Source organism: Thermobia domestica, chromosome 17 (assembly GCF_964235325.1).
Source record: "Thermobia domestica chromosome 17, izTheDome1.hap1.1, whole genome shotgun sequence".
Taxonomy (NCBI): domain Eukaryota; kingdom Metazoa; phylum Arthropoda; class Insecta; order Zygentoma; family Lepismatidae; genus Thermobia; species Thermobia domestica.
Window position 1 is genome coordinate 65765925 of NC_137470.1, and position 24424 is coordinate 65790348.

Consider the following 24424-nt stretch of genomic DNA (forward strand, 5'->3'; position numbering starts at 1 on the left):
GTAAACACGCATTAGTGAAATAACAGCTCCCTACGAGAACGTTAACCCAAGCTTACTTGACGACAGAGTCATGAAATGGCGTTTCCACATTTTAATATCATCGCTTTCAATACAATAACTAACATTTTCAAAAGTTTGCAGGAGGAGCAAATGAAGATTTTGTGGTACATTCCAGTCAACATAACTTGTTTTTACTACTTTAAGGGAGCTTTACTTTTTTACACGCTTAATGGCAAAGGACTGGTGTTCCTTTCCATGTAAAAGTTACTTTCAAGCTGTTCGTTTACCTTGACAAAATTGCAGATTTGCACTTGCGCCCTTATGCAGTGAACATATGTGTGCTAACTTCTAGTGTTTTAATAATAATATAGCGTATGTTTCAGTGCTTTATTTCAGATTCTATCACCTCTGTGAACATAATGAACATTAAGAAGACATTTAAATGGTTTTATTTCTTTTTTATTTTTGTTATAATTATAAAGGTATTTATTATTATATTTTTTTTAAAGTTTCGCTACACGCTATATAATATGAATATGAATCTGTCTTTAAAGTAGCCATTATTGCTGTAGTGACACGACACAACAGTAAGTTCTTTTAACAATCGACCTTAACAAAATATTCGAAATGTTAATCACTTTAGAGATTCCGGAAGTAGATGTAGTAGTCTCGCGGTATCACTCCTATATTGCACATATTTTCCAAGTCTTTCTTCTTTTGCTGAGAAACAGGTCGAAGAGAAGAATACCGTGGTAAGAGTTATGCTAGTTTAGTGTATAACTTCGCGTGGACCTTTTGATTGAAGAAAATCTGGAGAATTCATACCCTATTGCGTGCTTTGAGCAAAACAGAGCTTACGCCCTCTTCTGTAAATCTCATCCACCGCAACTTTTGCCATCCTATCTCGTTGCCTTGCTAAGATCTTGCTAAGATGTTGAAGAAAAGTCGGCCGAACATGAAAAAGGAATTAGGGCTCCATGTCCAGGAAGATCACATACAAATGAAAGGGAAAACAAAGAAAGGAAATGAATGAAGCATGCAACCCATGAACTGATTTGTTTTGAGCTCACAGCAACATTATTCTGCAAAACATAGGTACTGCTCTAGGGTAGGAAAATAAGCTTTTACAAAATTTAAACACGAAATTCTCATCAGCATGTGTATAGCTTGTTTGAAGTGAACTAACATGAAATTGATTGATAGCATTCAATAATATTTTGGATTATTGATAACCCATCGTAGTTTCCGTTCTATTTCTTAGCACAAATTCAAGGATCACTTTCAAACCTTAGGGGGTACGAAAGGATAACCATGGCAGTCTATATCGTCCAAATGTGGTGCCAATCGGTTGAACAGGGACAGAAATAACTCTAAAACCATTGTAGGATTATTGATTATATATTGTGTAGTATTTTTACATCCAACATCTTAAAACTCATTATAGATATTCTGTTTCAGTACTAATTAAATACGATAACACTATTTTGCGGTAATGAATTGGCATTGTGATCTTAAAGTAATAATTAGTTGCTATTATTTTCGTAATTTAAAATATTGATCTTGATAAAAAAATCAATGTTAGGAAAAATATACTATATCTTTTTCAGGAAAATAGTCAGGATCCCCATCACTATCATCTACCAGATCTGTACACTCAGTGTGACTATCATCGTCATTATACGTCACAAACCTGAGAATATCCTCTTTTGCAATAATTTTGCTTTGCCTGTTCATTTCCATGACCTTTACCGTTCAGCTCCTCCTGATACAATAACTAAGTTGCTTCTCTTCTTGTAAAGGTAAAATTATATTCTTATACGTCATTGACCACGTTTGTATCGTAAATAAATACGAATTAACAATCGTAAACAATCTGTGGTGGAATTTACACACAAAGAAACCTAAAGTTTAAATACACATTGTGGCGTATGGAAGCCAGAGCGCACCATTATTTACTCCGATCGTCCATTGCAGAAAAGCGTATGTGTAATTTAATTCCTTATGCTTGTACAACTTACTTATGTATCTCTTAACGCCCTTATGAAAATTACCACCCACAGCTGAACGATTCACCCAACAGTCACAAATATTTGGTAGTATCTGCAAAAAATCGACATATATCGGAAGAGCTTAAAATCTTAAAATCCGAAAATAAATGTAACTTACGCCCTTTTGTATTGAAACCGATGATATAATTCAGAATGTCAAACCGTGATAATTGAGAAACCGAATGAGACAGAGAAACGTAACTTTGCACGAAGCAACTAGAGAAAGGAGGACAACTGCCCTTGTATTGAGGAACATCACCACATGAACAGTGTTCTCAACCTAAGGCAAAATTATGTTTATGTAAATAGAATGACCTAAATTGATATCAACATTGGAAACAACTATAAAAATAACAACAAAGGAGATGGTTAACTCAGATCACTCTTGTAAACTTTTTGAGAAATACCGTAAAACATTTGTTAAATACAAACGCCTTTGGCGCATACAGGGAGTGATGTGCTGACGTTTTCTGCACCTAATATTTAATATTGACAACAACTGTTTACGATGATTTCAAGTCTAGGTGGCTCCGTTGAAATCTGTTAACGATTAACAGAAGAGAGAGATTGAGTTTCGAAAAGATTGAATAACTCTTGAAATGTCACTAGTGCCGTATTGATTTAAAAGCTATAATGCAAGGCGGTAGAGCATGAGGAGCAGCACTGTGGTTATGTGAGATCGACAAATCACATACTTTGATAATCGGTATCTTGTTAAATCTGAGAAGTGTGGTTTGAAAAGTAGGCAAGACTGAGTGTGCCAACTACGTTTGTGTTTAGCACGTTTTTCACATTATTTCTCAAAAAGTGTGTAACACTGATCTGCTTTACCATCCCTCTTGTCTTTAATTTCATTGCTACCAATCATGATATCCAATTTAGATCAATCTATTTACAAAAAGCACAACTTTGTCTTGGATTAGCAACACTGTTAATGATTTTAACAAAAGAGACACTGACCAAAGCTTAAAACTTTACTTTATTTTAAATTATAATTTGTAACTGTTTGGGATATCTAGCATATCCTTCTTCAGACACGATCGAAATTAATGAAAATCCGAAACAGTTACAAATTATAATTTAAAATAAAGTAAAGTTTTAAGCTTTGGTCAGTGTCTCTTTTGTTAAAACAATTAATCCAAAGCCATGAATAGTCTTACTGTTAATGAGTTGATATTGGGTAATGCACGGCAGGTGTCGTTCTTTTTCTAATTGATTCGTGCAAAGTTTCGTTTCTCTGTCTCTTTCGGTTTCTCAGTTATTACGTATGAACATACTAAATTATATTATAATGTGGAAACGTCATTTCATGAGTTTGTCGTCAAGTCGACACGGATTAACGTTCTCGTAGGGAGCTGCTATTTCGCTAATGTGTGTTTACTGCCACATAGAATACATTTTGCGAGTGTGCGTATCGTAACAAAATTACTTCATATGAGGGACATCCAAATATATATATATTTGGAGGTATGGTATGGAGGAACATATATAATTTTCATTTTGGAGGCATGGTTTTAGGTGTTCAACTCAGAAATCTGTTCTCTTTAGAAGTGTTAACGTTCCTCATTTTTGGGTTTTCATATATGGACATGGAGAATAAATGTGACTGAGCTTTGAAACGTGACAACATCAGATTTTGTTTTGTTGTACTTCAAAGTGGAATTTTATATATTAAAAAGTTTCCGTATATTTAAAAAAAATCCCGAACTCAGGCTCGAACTGCCGCCCTTCGATTCTAAAATTCCATCTTCATGTCTAAACCCGCTTGACCACAGATACCACACTAGAGAACGCGTTTTAATATTGCTCCAATCTCTCACACTTGGAGTTTAAATATGAATTTTCCGTATTTTTCAGTAATTCCATCTAAAAATATTGATTGCTTTTGTATATTTGGACTGTGCACGAAGTTGGAATTGTATAGACATGGCAGAAATATGTAGTTTGATCTTATTTACACTTCACTTATATGTTATGAACATTCAAAATACCAGTGCAGTGTCGAGTTATTTTCCCTGTAACTTCTCCCTTATTATTCTTCGCGTAATTATTTAAGTATTTTGCTCTATTTTTTCTCAAAAGTAATACAATGTAATTCGTTATTACACTGCTTTGTTAAAGAAAGCACAAAAATCAATTGTTGGATCTTTGAAGAAACCAGACTTATTTATGAATATGTGGAATTTACAGTATACACAACCTTTTTTTGTTGTTCATGACGATACATAAATGTTTTGCTTAAAGTGTAAATTTGGTACTTTAGTATAAAATAACAGCTATAAGTTGAATTATCAAATAATTTAAAATTCAATTAAATCCCATGCGCTTACTACTACATTGATAACAGCAAAATTAAAAACAAAAGCTTTATTAGAACATGTGTAATACTTGTTTGAGAAATGCAACTTGTCGGAAAAGAATAAAACAACATTAGCATTTTATGAGTGTTACCTACAAGAGTAAATATGCAGAAGTCAAGAGAACCCTGACTTTTGCCGTCTGTGGAAAATGTGCGTTAAGGATATTGAAATGTTTTAATGGAAAATAAGTATATGAAACATTGCATATGAAATGTTTCGAAATGTACCAAATATTAGGTTTCCGCTGATATGGTCAGGTCAGTTTCCGAAATGAAGGATTCATTTATGATAACATAGTTTGCCCTTGGATGTTACATTCGTATTATGTTATGTTTTTTTTTTTTTTTTTTTTTTACAGGAAAGTATGAAATTACGACTCGATTGTGTTAGAATATGCATTATATAAATATTCTTTTCTTATTTGCAGTTGCTTTGTTTCATAGCCTCTATCATTGTGCTGTGGATGATAAATGGAGAATTGAATTGGAGTGAAGAACGGTTACATATTTTAGTGTTCTATTACTGGTTAATGTATCAAATCGATTGTTTAGTTCGTGGTGACGACGCCGCCGACGACTATGATTATGATGATGATTAATACATTAACTAATAGGGTACCACAGCTCAGTTTATCGACAAGAATATGCGGAATATCATTTTTTCGAAAGGTATTTATTTTCGTTTTCATATTTGTTTATTTACCGTCAAATGGGGTGAATAGAAACATGAGGGTGAATAGAAACAAAACTCCCAGATTAGTTTTGGATTTATCTGGACGATAAATTAATCAAGAAAACTGAAATATCTTAACATAGTCTTATACGGCTAAAGTGTCCAGGGCAGAGACAAAATGTTTTACTGAGTTGGGAACACTGAGGTAGACGGCAGTAGCATTAATGTGTTACTGAAATCTTAGACGGTATTTTAGCGCTCCTTAAACTTTCTTGGTAAGTATGACATTTTCATATTTGTTGCATTTGAACATATGCCTATTTTGTAGTTTGTTGTTTCATTTACTGACGTTCATAGTAAAAGTTTTTCTTTTGTAAATTATTTTTAATCAAAATTTAACTTTACTTTGTTATTGTTATGATTTTTAATTAGTGGGGTGAATAGAAACACTTCTTGGGAAATTCTTGAAATTCCTCAAGGAGTGGAAAATTCTTGAGGGGCAGAAAAAAGGACCTGATAGGAATGTATCAACCATCTCTAAGAACAAATTTCCAAGTCTTCTGAAAAAAAAAAGTGTGAAACTGAAGGAGGAAAATATCAGGGCTGGATTTGAAAAATGTGGAATTTTTCCCCTTTGTCGAGACCAAATACTGAGGATGTTGCCAAAAAAAAAAAAAGACAATGAACGAGAAGAAACAGAACAGCAAAAGTCATCTCAGACTGTAAACCGTTCCCTTATGGATCTTCTCAGGAGCATGAGAGAAGATGAAAAAATTAAATAAGGGAAGAAGAGAGTACGAATAGATGTTTCTGGTAAGAGTTTTGGTTTGTTTTCTGAAAATGATACATTTTCATCAAATCACAACGAAACTCAACCTACCTTTGTATTGTCGGAAGAGGAGAAAGACAACACTCCAGAAGACAACATTCCAGACGATCACGAACTAGATGATGGTTTTCTAAAGCTGGTGATTTTGCTGTGGAAAAATGAGAAGCTAAAACTCGATGAGACTATTCAGCACCCAAGTGCGAAAATGGGAACATGATGCATATGTGGGAGTGTTTTATAAGAGAGCACATAAACAATGAAATTTTCAGAACGAAACTGTTGGGTTTTATTAGGAGTTCGTCAGCACGCTTTAAGTATATGATAACTTTCGGGCCCCTTCGTGGTTAAGCGGTTAGCGTACGCGCCTTTGGCGTGGAAGACCCGGGTTCGATTCCCGGCGGGAGCTCATGTAGTTCTGATTCTACGTTAATCAGTAGGTCCACGTCTTATATAGCCTCGCTGCTGAACGGGACGTAAACCTCAAAATCAACTCAACTCATGATAAGTTTCCCTGATGATTTCAGTGGTTTAAATCTTATTCAAATATCATCAAAACTATATGGTCGTTTATACCTATATTGTGCATTGTATTGTTTTATAAGTTTGTAACTTATGTAATACTGGTCTTATTGAACTAATATCTTGCAGGTATCAAATAAATAGTTCGTTTCAACAAATACGCTGTTTCTTTTTTACCTTTCCAATAGTATAAAAGAAACAACAATGAAAATAAAGTAATTGTTTCAATTCACCCCATGGGTAGGGGTGAATAGAAACATTAAGAAAAATCAAGGTGAAGAAAAGTGGAGTTGATAAATTAATATGACGTTTACTGAAATTCATTAGCATATTAAGACCTTTCTTTTGGAATAATCTGATACGCGAAATCTTTAACATTACCAGACTTATATTCTCATATAGCCAAAAATGTGTTTCTATTCACCCCATTTGACGGTATTTGTATATGGTTGACTAAAAATAATTGAATGTTATGCAAAGTGGAATAGGTGCGTGAATGTCGGCATTTTTAAAATGTAATGCATTCGAACATAACCATACTTGCTCCAGGTGGGATGAAGAGCCATTCTCCTAATTAAAATGGAACTGTAAGTACTGATCACAATAATTCTATGGGTTTAATGACGTTAGTATTATTTCAAGATGTCGTCCAGTTAGACAAATTTTAAGATTGGGAACAAATTGAAGTCGAAGGGATTCAAGTCTGTTATAAAGAATGTACGAGGGACTACTTCAAATCCACAGTCATATTTCTTATTGCAAATTCGGAGGTTTGGATTTGAGTATTTGTCTTAGTCTTAGTGTTTTAGCGCTTGGAGTTGTCTTAGTGTTAAACCATTCTTCCTGCCAACATTTGTGGAATATCGACTTAGATTTGAGCTTCCAGTTTTCCCACGAATCCCTCCTTTAGAACCTTCTGTCCCATAAAATAACTTATGTCATCACCTCACCAGCGAAATATGTAACATTTATCCTCTTTGGGAGGGAGGATGAAAGGTTCTTTCACTGTTTGCATTGTTATTTCTTTTCTGGGTTATGGTGATAAGCTTATCATGAGTTCATAATAAATATAGAGAAAAAAATGTTCATACCACGTTAAAAGGGTTTGAAATTTTTCAATAACAATGTGTACAGGTTGCGGTTTTGTTCAAGGGTCAGAAGATGCGTGGCCTATCGAGCTGAAACCTTTGATAAATCTATGATATATCCAGCCTCTTTGGTGTCTGAAGAGTTAACAACCGCTGATATAACACGATCATATTAAGAAGGAAGACTTTGCTCTACTTTTTGGTAGTAATGTATGGTGTCACTAGCCTCCACTTGCCTCGGACTTTTTTCCTCAGCGCTTGAATTATTACACCCATATTTTCATAGAAGCATAGGAAGGACAGATTATTTGACGAAACTTGGCTATAAATATTGGCAGGCCTGTAACCAGCCCGATTTCTTGGAGGATAACAATGCAAAGAAGACCACAAATCAGTTTTTATATTTATTATTTATTGAAACAGCAACACAGCTTTTACTCCTTAGACAAAGGATATAATTATTATGATGAGAAATGATTCGTAATCAAATTCAAAACAGCGAAAGTTCGTCACTAAAATACAATTATTATAGAAAAATATGGTTTTGGATTACAACTAACAAAGTCTAAGATATATTGTGATTACTTTTGTTTCATTGTACGTAAGTTTTATTTCATTAACGTCCAGAAAAGACACTACGGTAAAAAAGAAAATACTGAGCACTAAGAATGTATTTATTAATATACTGAAACCGCACAAACAATAATAATAAATTACATTGTATATATATAACGGGTGTTCCAAAAAGTGCTATCGGACATAGTTTCGGACCTAGAAGGTGCCGAAGGCGAGGGAAAATGAATATCGGACACCAATAATTCGCAAATTATTCAACGTAAAGAGAGCTGGTAAAAATTAGCTGAAGAAGTCATACCTGCTGTATTGAATTCTACATGTTTCACAATCCTACCATGCACGCGCAAGGGATTCCCCAAAGGAACGTACGGAGTCTCGGAAAATCTGCCAAATGAAAATTGGTCTAAATTGATGTGAATTGATAGGGTTTCTACCAGCTAAAAATAATTCGTTTCTATGAAGTCGATATCTGGAACTAATACAAAATGACGGACAACTTGTTTTCAAACGACAAACTGCCTGTTGTGTTTGGCTGCATAATCGCCAAGTACGGATGCTGGCCAACAGTGACGTTCTGAGTATTAATTGTAGCGAATTTGTAGTCAAATGCTCTGGAAAGACGTCTGGGGAGTCAATAGAACACAACAGATGAAGTAGGTTGATTCACGTGTATGGTAACACGTAATGAAAAAATGACCAAAAAATGCACTCATACTCAATAAACATGAGTAAAAAGGGTCGAAAATGTAAGGAATACCATCAAGAACATGAAAGCAATTGCTAATTGTCCAACAATATTCCCTCAAAGCGATGCATATGATGATCACTTTTGCATATCAATAAGGACGTAACAACTGAAGCCAAGTTTAAATTGTGCAAGGGGACTCATAAAGAAACTGAGGAAACTAAAGGAAAGTCACTAGTGGGATCGAATGATCGATATTGAAATGTGGCCTTGTGAGTGTTGATATCCACATGCAGCTAATGGACAAATGTCAACATGTCCCACTACTGCTTAGACATCGTTCCATTTGTGAAAAATAGGAAAATGATGCGCATTCTATTACATCTGGTGTACTTTCCGGTAGAACGTAACTAGAACACGATTTTATCACTGTCCCTCTTTGTCTGGGACATTGCCCTACACTCGACACATATGAATAGAAAATTTTTAATCCATTTTTCAAATTCTGATAGAATGTGCAAATAACAAACATGTACCATGCCCCACGTCTTCTGGGACATATGACGTACTCGGTATATAGGAAGATACCTCCAGAAATTCGTATATTGCCCACAGTGCACATGTCAGGACAAAGAGGAAAAAAACACTATAACACATGTAACACTTCTGCTGGAACGCCATACAAGTGGATAATAAAACGGCATAAGAAACAGAGGAAATCATCTAAAAGCTCCGATTGTTTCCAACTGTGCAATAGGAATAACAACATGAAACATAAGCATGTCGGGAGGCTGTACACGAGCGCTTGCAAAGAAAGTGGGTGTTCCTCAAAGGAATGAATACAAACAAAGTGAGTCTTCCTCGTAACCTCATTGCTAGAACACTAGCTTTGGCGCGCGTGGTCGCAGTTCCAAATACTGCTGGGAGACCACGGCCTTAGGTTCAAGACTCGAGTAATGGTTCGGATCCCGCTTTAAACCTTAGGTTCCGTCTCTGCCTAGCCATGTCGCTTAAAAGGACGCTAAACTCCGTAACAAAATCAAACGTAAAATGTGAAGTAAACACGCACGATGGCAGGTAACGTTTCCTGGCACAGAATATCTTCTAGGTATTTCCAGGGATAGTTCTTGTTTGTAATCAAGTAGTGCTGGGTGGGAACACAAGTGGTTCGGGTCCTATGTTAAACTATAGAATGTCATGGTCATCCCGTGGAAGGCAATGGCAAACCATTTGTTTCACCTTGCCCAGAAATCTTCGAATCGAACACTTACTTCCGTCCAGAACTACGTTCAGCCTCAGCGCCATTAGTTGTGATTGTCAAGGGTAGTCATTCCACAAACAATTGGAGGAGTAAAAGCCATCCTTTCTGATGGACCCGTACGACTCAATGACAGCTTGGCATAAATTGCTACAATAAAAGAAACGACCATAAAGGCTAATAATAATAATAATAATAATAATAAAAAACATACTCTTAATAATCATAATAGGATGTTTGAAGAGTTACATCTGAAAATGACAGTAGTGTTACATGCTTCCAGAGTAGGTTGATAAATATTTCAGGTAGGTAATAAAGAAAGCAAGACTAGGGGCGTGGGAAGTTCAGCTATGTATTCTGTGAAGTATTAGCGTTGGTAAATACACCTAGCAATTGTTCTTAGTCTACAATTGATCGTCTTGTACGTCATTCGTTTTACTGTTCTGAGTTTAGTCTGGCTTGTGTGTGTCGTTGAATTGTGCCAAGGAATATTCTACCTTCAGTGCGTATTCCAGTGTTCCTTTTCGGTTTGTGCGTGGATAACTATGTGACATTGCGTGGTGCGAATCAAAATTGTCGTCATCTGTCACTGGGATGTAAATCCCCCCTCAGCTCTGGATAATGGGGGAATACTCTACCCACAAGCTTGCCGATACGCATCTCATCTACGATGAAGCACATCGAAACAGCCATTAAGCACGGCGCATGCATCAGGAACGCTTTCCAAATGGGCAGCTACCAGCACAAATACTCTTTGTACGATTTGATGCTCGACTGCGTGAAACTGGCTTGCTAATACCTGGTAAGTAGGAGTGTGGACGACCTCGCAACGTGCTCCCTGTGCAATTTGAAGACGGGGTGTCGGATGATGTATGGGACAATCCTAACACTAGCACACGGGCTATTGCTCAGCCGAGACAAACCCATCATACTATTGCGTTCCGCGTTTTTCAGGAAGAGAGTTTGTATCTATTCAAGTTGCAGATGGAGCAGAACATACTACCTACGGACTTTCTGTAGCGGATGGATTTTTGTCAATGGTATGTACAATAAACACATGCCATTCCAGATTTTCCAACAATAGTGTTGTGGACGGTTTGAGTCCATGTTTACTAAAGATGACATATTCAATAGCCACAACACTCACGTCTGGGATATGGACGATCCCCACGCAATACTTGTGCGCCATCATCAACACAGGTTCGCAGTGAATATGTGGTGTGGCATCGTAGGTGACCATTTGATTGCCCCCTACATTTTACCTACTACCTTGAATTGTGAGAATTATGGTGTGTTTTTTTTTCAGGTCGTATTGCCAGAACTTTTAGAAAACGTGCCGCTCGCAAATAGACCACGTATCTAGTTTTAGCAAGACAGTGCCTCAGCGTATTTTGACCGGGAAACCAAGGTTGTATTCAACAACGTTTTCAGCGATCACTGGATTGGCAGGGGAGGACCTCGTCCGTGGCCACCTTGGTCACCCGACATTAGACCGGTGGATTTCTTTATGTGAGGTGATGTGAAACGGCTTGTGTAAGACACCCCCTGGAGAGTGCCGAGGACCTCGTTGCTCGTATCAATGCCGCTGCTGGGACCATTAGTGATATGCCACATGGATTTGCTCTGAGCAGACAAGCTGTGCTTTGCTGATGTAATCTTTGTATTGACGTCAATGGCGAACACTTCCAACAACGTCTCTAAATATTAGAGTGTTTGTGCGGATTTCTCTGTACTGTATAGTGTCTTTAACTGCGTGTTACAAGTTCCAAGTATGCAGATCATGAAGCTTATTGTTAATTGTTCGCTAATTTTTGTTCTGTGTTTCCCCTTCCTTCATGTCATTTGTTTACTTTCAGATGTTCTTGCAGCCGTAGTGGGGCCTGTTATTTTTTTAAATTATTCTTCGTTGAAATGTGCACTCTATAAATATGCAGCTATATTTATATTTTGAATGCGTAATGTTGTCCCAGAAGGAGTGGTACGTGTTACACATAGAACCACAGACGCGTTAGTTAACACAAAAAAAAAGAAAAGAAAAAAAAGCACAACTTTTGTGATTTCAGCAAAACGTTTACATGCGTAATTTTTATGGATGTATCAAAATGCATAATGAAAACTATGTTAATTGATGCGTTTTGCTGAAATCACAAAATTTTATGCTTTTTTTTTTTTTTTGGTCTCCTACTGAAGCATATGCATGCATGAATTGAAACAGTGGTTTGTTTCGCTGTTTGAATATCCCTCCAGATATACAAAATTTGCAAGGGTGTGGAAGTGATTAAATACATTTAGAACAGTACCAAAAGAATGTAATCGAGGCCTTTCGGTGTGATGCAGGACAGAGTGCAAATATTCCACATTACATGAGAGCCTCTGCAGCCATTTCGGACCGTGCCATACTATGAGTTAATTCAATGAAATATGGACTTAACGATATGCTACTATTTTTGAAATAAAGTGCAATTTCCTAAAGACATTAGTACGATTGTTTTGTATATTCTTTGTGAACGAAATTTTTATAACATTGGACTAGAACATATGCAAAACAACTCTTCATTGTATTTTCATGATCATAATGTCGTTCAGGGTGCAAACAAGAAGAGAGAAAACTACCAAACCAATGTCTTCACGAATCGAACCCTATTTAAAAAAATAGTATCGCATCATAAAATTTTCATTTCACTGAATTAATTTAAATCCAGTATTATACCTTCCAAAATGACCACAGGAGTTCTCATGTAATGTGGAATATTTTCACTCTGTCTTGCATCACACCAACAAAAGTTGATTTCGTAGCTTTGATAGAGTTCTAAATTTATTCCATCGTTTTCACACCCCTGATAGCTCTGTAAATCGGATGTCCAATATAAAATTTAGGCCACTCAATCTATGAGACGCATCTAAAATATGTCCCAACAATTATGAGGAAATAGTTACAAACGTAATGCCTTCAAATAATATATCTTACAAGTTAAAAAATGAAAAGATATGTATCAAATGTAATAAATTTGATATCGAATAGAAGGGACCTGAGCCTAACATTTGGGGCCCGAATTTTTGGTATCGGGCCATGAGACCGATTTTCAACATAATCGCTGTATTAGGGGACACTGTTCTTTCCAACGCCGCTCCTCGCGTTTCCATTTCCACGTCTAACACGGTTTCCTTCTGTAGGAGGATTTCAAGTAATATTCTCCATGTTCTTATCCAAGAGTAACAAAAGCATTACAAACCTTTGGGAATTAACAGGACATCAATTAGGACAATTTCTTATGAGCGAATATATATAAAGTACATGAGCGATAGTGAAGCACATTTTAAATGCGCCACTCTTTTCTTGTAAATCTATTTTCTAACTTATGGTTTCTATTTTTTTTTTTTTTTTAGATTGTGATTTTTATTTTATTATTTTAGTTGTTCTCAAAACACGGGTAGAAGCTGATGCAATCATATTTTTTAAGTTTGAGTCGATAAAGGGGAAGGCAGAAAGGAAGATGGGATGTCTAAGTCGGTATGCCTATCAATAGTGCACAAATATTGACAAGGACCCATTTGCGGAGATTGTGGGGGCTTGGGATATGTGATCTTGGTTATTATATTGACAGTAACATTAAACATAATATAATTTGAATTGCATTTATGCGTGTGTTATGTGGAATAATTCATCCTAGAGAAATATATGGATTACAAGGTCATATTGATCTTTAATAAGAAGAGCCCCTCCTAAGGAATCAGGTCACGGAAAGACAATCATTTTCGAAACTTGGAACCCTATTAGCGATGAGCTTTCTGATATTTCCTTAACATCTCATTTCACAGCGATTGGCAATAAAGCATAATCTCACCCTCTCCAATCCATAGAAAATAAATTTTACAATTGTATAAACGAATTTAAAAACATAAGTTGCAACACCGATTGTTTTCACTGGCATCTAAAACCTCAAAATATAAAAAGAACCACGCTTATGCATGTAACTCAAACTTTTTTTCTTCTTAAAGGTAGAATTGAAAAGTGTTAGAAATAAACTTCATTGTAGTTATGCAAACGCTATTTGGAGTTTTCTAGTTCAGTTTCAGTACAATTCCGCTAGGTTTGCTAACCATTACTCACAATTAGAACGTACAGCACGCAAATAATTCCATATTTGTGACGCCAAAACTGTAGTAAGAATTATGTTCTATATGTGGTAGTCTAAGTGTGGAACTGTTTCATTGGTGGAATTTGGACTACTTTAAAATCTGTAAGCGATGGAATCCAGAAAAGATATACGAGTAACACAAAATCGAAAGAAAGAAAAATTATGTTATCAGAAACGTAAAGGAGCAGAGAATAATGCAATTATCTCAACTGGAAGTGATCCAGAACAGTGAAAACTCCTTTTCCTATCAACTTCTCAAACATTTAAGGCAAGCTCTATATTGTTTATGTATTTCATTCATTTATTTGAATTTGTGGGATATCAGCGACAAAGCCATTGCCTTCAATAGAAATAAAAGGAGAGAACAATACTCACGGTCTGTACCGAATTAATCCGCTCAGAGGTGTCCAAGCTACTCGAAAAATCAGATCCCTTCTACAAAAATAAATAAATAAATAAATAAAAAGAAATTGCTAAGGAAAATTAAAAACAAGATTAAATATTTGTGAACGCACTCTGGTAACAAAGCGATAACATTGAACTCCACACCCAAGACCAACACGGTATTCATAAAGGCCCTTAAGCATAATACTACGGGTTGAACCTTGTACTCCCAGAAAGAGGACGCACTCATCAAGAAGAAATGCATCAGAGTGAAGATGCAAATATCTGCATAAAACGAGTAATCTTAAACCACAATACATTTATCTGTCTCAGTTGACACATTTTTATATTCGTTCGTATTCTCAGCTTCAAAATCCTGCGCATCAGTGACAAAAACGAAATTTATACATAATAACGCGCCATTTGATACACGTAAAAGTTTCAGATTTGCTGTGATGCACTTGTAGTTGTGTGTAACATTTTTGTTAATTTCAAGTTGTATAAGTATTTGAACCATGTCAACTAGAAGGATTTAGGGAGTTATTTAAAAGGTTTCGAGTGTGGGACAAATTTCCAGACGAAGGGGGGCATGGATTCAATTTGTTCTACTTACGTTATACCAGAATGTAACCCATGTGTACGAGATGATCTTACTGTCTTTTTTATTTTATTTTATTTTATTTATTTATTTTTTTTTTTTGCTGTTTCGAGTGTGGGACAGTGTTCCAGCAGTGGTGGGACATGGCTAACATTGTGATCTTCTTCCGTTGCACTACAATACAAACCAAGTGTAATAACAGAGTGTTCAATGTAGGAATGAATTTTCCTAGTTTTCGCATGTGGGACAGTGTCGTAGCAGTAGTGGGACATGTTGACATTTGTCCGCTAGCTACATGTCGATATCAACACACACACTGTACACATTTCATTTTGATCATGCGATCCCACTAATGGCATTCCTTTTGTTTCCCCAGTTTCTTTGTGAGTTCCCTTGCACAATTTCAACTTGACATCAAGTCGTTGCATCCTTATTGGTATACAACCGTGCTTATCATATTACATTGTTTGAGTGAATATTATTGGTGAATTAGCAATTGCTTTCATGTTCTTGATGCTATTCATGTTCCTTACATGCCTTCATGTTCCTTACATTTCCGACGCTTTGAACTCACATTTACTGAGCATGACTACATTTCTGGGAATATTTCATTACGTTTTCCTACACATGTGAATTACCCTGTTTCATCTGTTGTGCTCTACCAACATTCCAGATTTCTTTTTAGAGCATTTGACTACAAATTCGCTACACTTGACACTCAAGACGTCACTCTTGGCCAGCATCCGTACCTGGCAATTACGCAACCACATACAATGAGCATGAAGTTGTCCGCCATTTTGTATTTTTTCCACATATCGACTTAATAGAAACGAATTATTGTTACCTAGTAGAGACCCTATCGATTCATATCCATTTAGATCAATCTTCATTTGGCAGATTATCCAAGACTCTCTTCATACCTGTGGGGAAGACCTTCCACGTGCATCTTAGGATTTTGAAACATGCATAATTCAATGCAGCAGGTATGACTTCTTCAGCTTTTTTTTTTTTTATCAGCCCTCTATACGTTGGATAGTTTCCGATCTAGTGGCGTCTGAAAATCATTTTCCCCCTCTTTTGGCACCTTGTAGGTCCGAAATTATGTCCGATAGCCGAAAGTTTAACATGACTTTTTTCTTGTCTTAGTGGCACAAGTCAACTCCCAAGAGTTGCAACACTTATTTTGTAATACCATATATCTCTATTTATATCTCTATTTCTATATAGATAGATAGTTAGATATAGAAATATGATATATATATATATATATGGTATTACATTTATGTTTCTAACATTTCTTAAGTCATTCCATGTTTGATTGCTTAAGTCTCTATAGATAGCACAAAAATTTGCCCTACAATAATTATAATAAGAAGAATCGTCACATCTCTTTCGGGTATCCTTATAATAACCTGGAATATAACATACCAACGGTGGGTGATGTACATCAAGTGATACCAGAGGTGAGTTCATAAATCAACTTTAATTGCATCATCACGGCCCTATAAAACCAAATCAAGTGTTCTATGATTAACATTTAAGACATTATTCACATTTGTTAAATCTAACAATGATATAAAATTATTAATTTCTGTGATGAAAATATCATTTGCATTCCGCTTTGTTGCAGTATCGGTACGTGATCAGAGGCGGATCCAGGGGGACGATCGGGGCGATTGCCCCAAAAGAGGAAACTTTTTCTTATTTTATATATTGACAACCTATTATATCGCTATCTGTTTTCAAGTCAAATTTTGGAAGTTTGTTAACATCGGAATAAAATGTTACACCAGTCGCCATTTTATCCTCTTTTGTACTACTCGATTGATTATTACTAACTACACTACTTTCAAATGGAAAGATTGATGTAAAATCCTCCGTATACGATTTTGCTATAGGACTAGAAGGAAAATTCTCGACGGGTCCTAGTTTCAAATTTGGTTTCGCACTCTCTTGCTTTTTCTTACTTGAACTTGCAATATTAAACAAACTACCGACCTGTACTCCTTTTGCCGCTTTTTGTGCTCTTGTACGAATACTTTCGTTACTCATTTACTTAAAACTTATTTAAACTTATTTATTCTTATAATACGTATATACGAGCTACTTAATCAACTTATCAGGAGAATCGGATCACTATTTCTTATTGCAAAACCTTAAATTCACTATATCAATTAACACATTAAACCTTAACCTAATTCGAGAAAACACGAAACACTACTTAAACTTACACTTCATCATAGAGAGGGTGGGAAGGGTGGGCTTTAGTTACGTAATAAAATATCATTTAAATTCTAAATAAAATGGGAGGGATTGGAGGGTTTTAATTACTTGGATCTTTCCGCCGGGACTCGAACCCTAAGCATACTCCACCATGGGAGGGAAGGGAGGGACTCTAATCGTATCTACTGGGAACGATACAATTGCAAACGCAAACCAGCATCTCTACCATGACAACCTAGTCACTCAGTGCCTATTTGGGGATGCAAAGATGAGTGCTACTAGGCGCCTTCCACTCACCATCTAGAATGAGTGGGTAAATTATAACTTAACTTGCAAGAGGTTTTCATATGGGGATTAAACAAATAAATATACGTCCACTTCATTTAACATAAAACAATGTATTTCTAAAATCTGATGAATGAACTGTGAGATTTCTGAATGTTTGCTATAACGGATATTCGGAGTCATTTGCCAGTAAGGTATAGTACGATCAAGTATTGAGCTTTGAATTCTGACTCGGAGTCACACATACCTGGATAAATCTGTTGCTGTCCCACGTCGTTCTGGTGTTGAACTCTGCTCCTTAAGCTGACACTCCTTGTTGTTGGACGATGAAAGTGGGCATTGAGGAATGGGCCTCTCAATGTAAATCTCCCTCGAAGTTCTGCGTCGTTAGAATATGTTGAAGTACAACGTACTGTTTTCTCCTATCATCTGGTTGATAATTCAATGGAACTTGGTTCTCCAGACTCGAACCCAAGTATCTTCAAAGTCGATGAACAATCTTGGAACTCTCGGAACTGATCCTCAAGAACTCAGGAACTGATCCTCTCGAACTCTCTCTAGAACTCCTCTCAAAACCTTCTCGTCCTGTGGTTTTGTTTGGCGGGGTCCAACTACCATCGTCTGCTTTTCCGTCTGCTGTGGCACGTGCGACACCGTTTTCACATGGAGAGACAAATTCCTTCCATGTGTCAAAACTCAAAACTGCAATCCTCGACACGTTCTGACTTCCCGATTCTAAGCAATTCTCCGTACATCCGTAATCTCATGAAATTCATAAAATCCCACAAATTCACGTTTTGTACAATTTCTAGAATCTGGCTAATGTGAGGAAAGACACATTGTCAACATTTCCTTCCTACATTGCCAGACACGTTACGATGACATTCTTATACACAACTGTTTACAATGAATTGCTGACACAACTATTAGCGAGATTGTGCAGCTTGCATTAACTTTACATATTCAACATTAAATTCCCATAACCTTACTTAACGATTTCGAGACATAAACATAACAATAAATCTAAAATATACAAATTATTATTCTCGAAAATCGAGTTCTTCCACAATATAAACAAAACCCATCCCCTGTCTATAAATTATAAATCTGTTATCTAATATTTCATTGTCATAAACCTTATTTTTAAGTCAAGTTTTTGTAATAGCTATTAAATCATAAATCTTCGCCAAGACTACCAAATACAAGTCGTATGATTTGTATTTGGGAGTCTTGACCCACCACTCATCTACCATAAGCCATTGTGACGCAACACCCACCATGATCCATGCTGACCCACGAACCAACGAAACCCATCATCAACTCTGACCAATAAATCCACGCCCTCCTCTCAACTGAATAAAGAGTTTGCACTTGTAATAAAACAAGGTGTAAAAGTATCACTAATCGCAGAATTAGCTGCCAATCGTTGAAGCAACACTCTGTCACGATACAGATGGATCTGATCTTTACGATATAAAATGCTAAAGTGTTTGTCATGAGCCAAATTAGATGAATTTCAAGTTAATTTTCAAATATAAGTATGTCGTTGTTGAATTACAGGCACTTTTCAGTGGAACATACAAAAAAAAATTGAAAGTCTCAAAAATCAATGTAAAGTAGGCCAACGCAAAGGAAATAACATTGTAAAATGTTACAAACAGAAGAAGGGAAGGTTTCGAACTGCGAGGACCACATTAGCCAGTTGTCGAATTAAGGCGGAAAACACTTTTGAGAGCATCAGATGATTACGAATAGAGAGAAGGATCTTGGCAACTGAAAAATTAAGAATTAAAAAAAAATCTGCAGCTTTCGAGACGGGTCTCGAATCGCGAACCTTATAGTTATCGAACCATGACTTTATGCATTCTGCTAGGGAGAATTCTGTACTCATACACATACGTTTCCTTTAGCTACGTTGAAAGCTAACTTAATGGAATATTCCAAAAGTTGACTTGGTGGATGCGCCATGTCTGATAGGATATAAACCTCTTGTAACTTTGCTACAATGTGGATAATGAACTTCTCCTTGTTCATAATACTTTTAGGACAGTAAAATTTGTTACTATTGTGTTAAATAGGTGAAATTTGATAGAACCATCTGATAAAGTAATGCCAAACACTGTGCGTCATTGTCTGTTAGGTGAATGGTTAACGTAAGTTACTCCTACGTGTATGGTCCGAGATTCAAATCAAGACCATTCTTATTGATTGTTTTCTTTGAGCTACGCTCATACTGTGCATTCCGCAAGTTCAATTTTGTCTGTTAGGTGAATGGTTAACGTAAGTAACTCCTACGTGTATGGGCCGAGCTTCGAAACAAGACCATTCTTATTGATTATTTTCTCTGAGCTACGCTCATACTGTGCATTCCACAAGTTCAATTTTGAAGTAATGTAGTCACAGCTAGTTTAATTCGAAATAATTTTGAAATATGATATTTGTTATTACATGCGATTCTTTAACTTGCGATGTTTCAAACTTCATATTAAATCTTACAACCTTGATGTAACTCATTTCCCTAAGGCATATCATCATGAATGTTTGCACAACGACGTGCATATATATAAAGTTTGACACAGAAAAAAAAACGTACAGTGCAACATTGACTCTTGGAGGAATTTCAAACGAATTTACTATACGTATAAATTACCATCACAACAATCTAATATGGGGCCTAAGACACTGAAACCATTCCAGAGAGTCAAAGGGGTTATAAGTAAAAAAAAAAAAAAAAAAAAAAAAAGTAATAGAATACGAAAAATATTGGTGTCAAATTCATAGTTTTCTGGTTCGAAGAGATGAATAGTGGCTACCAGATGGCACATATCACTTGTTTGTAGCCTCGCATAAATGGAAAATTGTTTTAAAAGTATATTTTACATTCAAGTATAACTGTTTTTTAAAAAAAAAAACTTGTCCTTCAACATTATGTTTTATAATTCTTTTCTACTGTATTTCTTATCTATAATAACATATTTTCTATGTATAGTGTATTCTATGTTATACGCTTCTTATTTACATTTTACGTCTTACAATTGAAGAGGAGCTTGTGATAATTCAGAGCAGCAGGGACATACACAGAATGCAGGCCTTGGCAATCCAGAGTTCCTGCCCCAAGAAATCGCTACTTTTCTCTAAATTATATTTAATTTTAGAGACGATGATCCTCTTCAGTCCCCTTGTCGAGCCCGCTGAACAAATTTCAAGGGCACGTTGTATTATTGCAAACGGGGCAAATGCACTCAAGTTCCGTCATCGAGCTCGTTGAACATTGTACTTTATCTGTATACGTGAGTAGTGCGAGTGTCGCGTCTCTTTTGTTTGTTTTGTGTTCCGAAGTATGGCTGGACGTCCAGAGAAGCGGGAAGCTGCATCGTCCTTTCAGAAAGGTACGTCTATTCATTATGAAACCTATTTTAGGGAATACATTTCGCTTCTTGCTTATCAAGAAATGTCTGTTGTGTATTATTAGTAAGAAATTTCATTGATATGAACTAAAGTCTGGAAATATAAGACGCCATTGTTGGCATGTTCAGCCGGCTGAACAATCGTACGCAACTGATAAAATTCTGGCTAATCCTTGTACTACTGCATCGTATTTCATTTTTATTGTTACTTCCTAGAAACATTGAACAATTGTTTGTATAATTGTTTAGGCTTGTAGCCAGGGTTGGATGCTTAACTAGCTGGAATTGTTGCTGTATTTATTTAATGTTGTATGAATTATTTTAAATGTTAATTTAGCGTTTCTTTTTAAGGAATTAACTCTAGAACTTGACAATTTTGGTTAATTAAAGAGAAAACTCGTTTCGATTTCCATTTCAGACCGAGGCCTTGACCAGGATGATGTACTCCAAATGATTGATGAAAGCGATATTGACGCTTATGAAAGTGATGGATCGAGAATGAAACAGTTAGTATTCAAGTATTAAGCTCTGAAGAGGAAGAAGTAAACATAATGTTGCTCCACATTTTTGTAATTTTTGAATTTAGGCTGCATTCATTGAGGGGATGAGTGTATCCAGCTTATTAATATTTCTAATTACCAGTTTAGTAATCTGTATGTATGACTGAGTTGGGGGGGTGAATGGGGACCTCAGCATTGAGGCCATGTGTTCGTGTCACGACCGACACGGCTGCTCGCACAAGTACTGCATCAATAGAAGAGCAAGGAAAAGCTAAAACGAATATATAAAAACAAAACGTGCTGCAAAATTTAAAAAAAATAATGATAAAAGAATAAATATATGGAATAAAAATAGATAAAAAGAACAATAAATATAGATAAAACAATAAAAAGATAGAACAATAGTTAAAAGCGTAGCAGCAATTAAAAGAATAAAGAGACTAGAAAGAACAGAGAATGTGAGCAACCTCAGAAGCATGAAGAAACTGAAGTACCAAGCTAACAATACCATCATCATCCACCAAAGCGCGGGTAAAGGTACAAGGCAATCCGTGACGTTCTCTGAGATCTGAATTTTCAGGACATTCCACAAGAATGCGCTGAATACTCAGAGGAACAATACACTCCTCACAATATGGACAGCCCAAACCACGCAGCAAATACTCATGTGTCACGCGAGAATGTCCGATACGAAAACGCGTCAGAAGATACTTCATGTCGATGACTAGAGCGAGAAGATGTATGTCACTTTCCTAGAAGCGGCTTAACTGCGTTCATTTTCATTAGGCTTGTCCCAAACTGCTTGCCAATGAGTGCGTATCAAGGAGGAAAAATTAGTAAAGATCGCAGTAAGGAAGAATATGCTCCAATGCAACTTCAGACAAGGCGACGTTCTTGGCGATTGTGGCAGCACGTTCGTTTCCCCGGATGCCAACATGACCCGGAATCCAACAGACAACGATGACACAGTCCTGGTGTTAGAGCTGATGGCTGGATCTCAGAAAAATGTTTTCAACGAAGCCGTGCTTAGTGAAGACTTCTGGAGGCCCCTAATTACGCTCTGAGAATCGATACAAGCCAGGACACGACGGAACCGGAGCGTGAGAACATGTTCCAGGGCAAGCTTAATGGAAATAAATTAAGCAGTATATACGGAACACAGGCGATGTAAGCTATATTCTGAGTTGCTCTCATCAATGACAAAGGCACAGCCAACAGAATTTCCCTCTTTAAATCATCCGTAAGAGTGCGGCAAACTGTTGCTGGTACACCTGGGAATTAGTATGCTGCTTGGGGTGTGAAGACAAGCGTAATTCAAACCGTGGTGATCGAAGCAGCCTTGACGGGACAACAAAAAATTGAAGCAACGAAAGAGAGGGCCACACAAATTCGTCAGAAAGGAGACTCTTACACACATGGATGTACCATGGACGGACCATGTGTACAGCGATGACGTGCAGCATAGAGGTCGTATATCCGGCCATGACACACAAAAATCTACACAGGTGATTAGAAATACAGAGCACGTGTGCAGAATAATTAAGGAGAAGCCTCCTACGACGATATATTAATGAATGTTCGTTGGCTTCAACATAAGGGCTGGCAACAGGACTAGTACTAAGCGTGCGGGTAGCTAGTCGAATGTCCAGGTAAAGAACTGTTTCTAGTTGTTTTAACAGAGAAGAGCGAGTGGACATATAAACAATAAACCAGGGTATTCAAAATCAACAGGTTCCAAATGTGTCTAGTGCAGTATTATTCTGCATTCAGGAAAACATGAACTGTTTCTATGATTTCTATGGAAAGTGAACCGGATAATGAAATGCAGAAAGGGACATGAAATGGAAAGAACTAATAGTTCACAAATTATCGATATAAACACATTATAAATATTGTACACATCAAGGGCGGATCCAGGGGGCGATATCCCCCCAGAAGACGAAACTTTCTTATCATATATATATAACCCATCCCAAAGTTCGGAGCCCTTAAAAATTGCAGTATGAACACCCATCGCCCCCCCCCAGAAGTCGGTCCTGGATCCGCCCCTGGTACACATTCCATATTAGTTTAACTTAGTCAACATACATAACTAAATGCACGATAAATATAGAAATAAATGTACTCAAAATTTAAGAAGGTGAATCTCCCTGTTCTTCCAAAGATAAGTATCCGATTATGGACAGAAATATAGTGCCTTGTTACAAATGTTCAGCCGGCTGAACAGGCCCCCCACCCCATCCCGTCAACCCCACCCCAACGAAACTGTCATTTATGTGTTTCATAGCACCCCAATTTCATAATATATAAAACTCCTATCTCTGCGATTCCAACTAACAGCTTGGGACTGAAGAGGTGATAGACATCTTAGTAAAACACGCCTCACAAAGCCTTGTCTACGCCCCTGCAAAACAGTGAAAATTTTAGAGAGTGAGCAGTTAGTAATGTTTCCCCCGAAGTTATACCTCCAATAATTCCTAGTGTGATATCTGTTTTTGTGCATTTTCACTTTTCACCCGCAGTGTATTGAAACGCAATAAAAAAAGGAGCTTTTCTGAAATCTTCACTGGTTCCCCCTATGATCTCATGCCTATAGGGTCAACCTTGCGCATATCCAGATCCGAAATATCACCTTTTATGTCAGTGATCCCGGAAACTATCCATTCAACACAAATATAGGATATTTAAGATTCTTTTTTGCCTGTCACTCTCCCATTGTCAAATACATGGCAACCAAGGCTTAATATGGACTTCCGCAGGATCCACAGTGTCACTATTCATCTTTGCACATGAATTCGACACTAATATCGTTCGTATTTGACTTTTTTAACATCTCATCTTTACCTCTTGCTA

The 24424-nt window shown here is 36.6% G+C and overlaps 1 long non-coding RNA gene across 1 annotated transcript in view; it reads left to right on the plus strand.

The window, feature by feature from the left end:
- LOC145674642 (uncharacterized) overlaps positions 1–24424 on the plus strand; it is a 137792-nt gene that overhangs the window by 63338 nt on the left and 50030 nt on the right. Inside the window, exon 2 of the long non-coding RNA XR_014129006.1 lies at positions 4836–5076. This is a non-coding gene — a long non-coding RNA (uncharacterized LOC145674642). The remainder of the gene's footprint in view (positions 1–4835; positions 5077–24424) is intronic.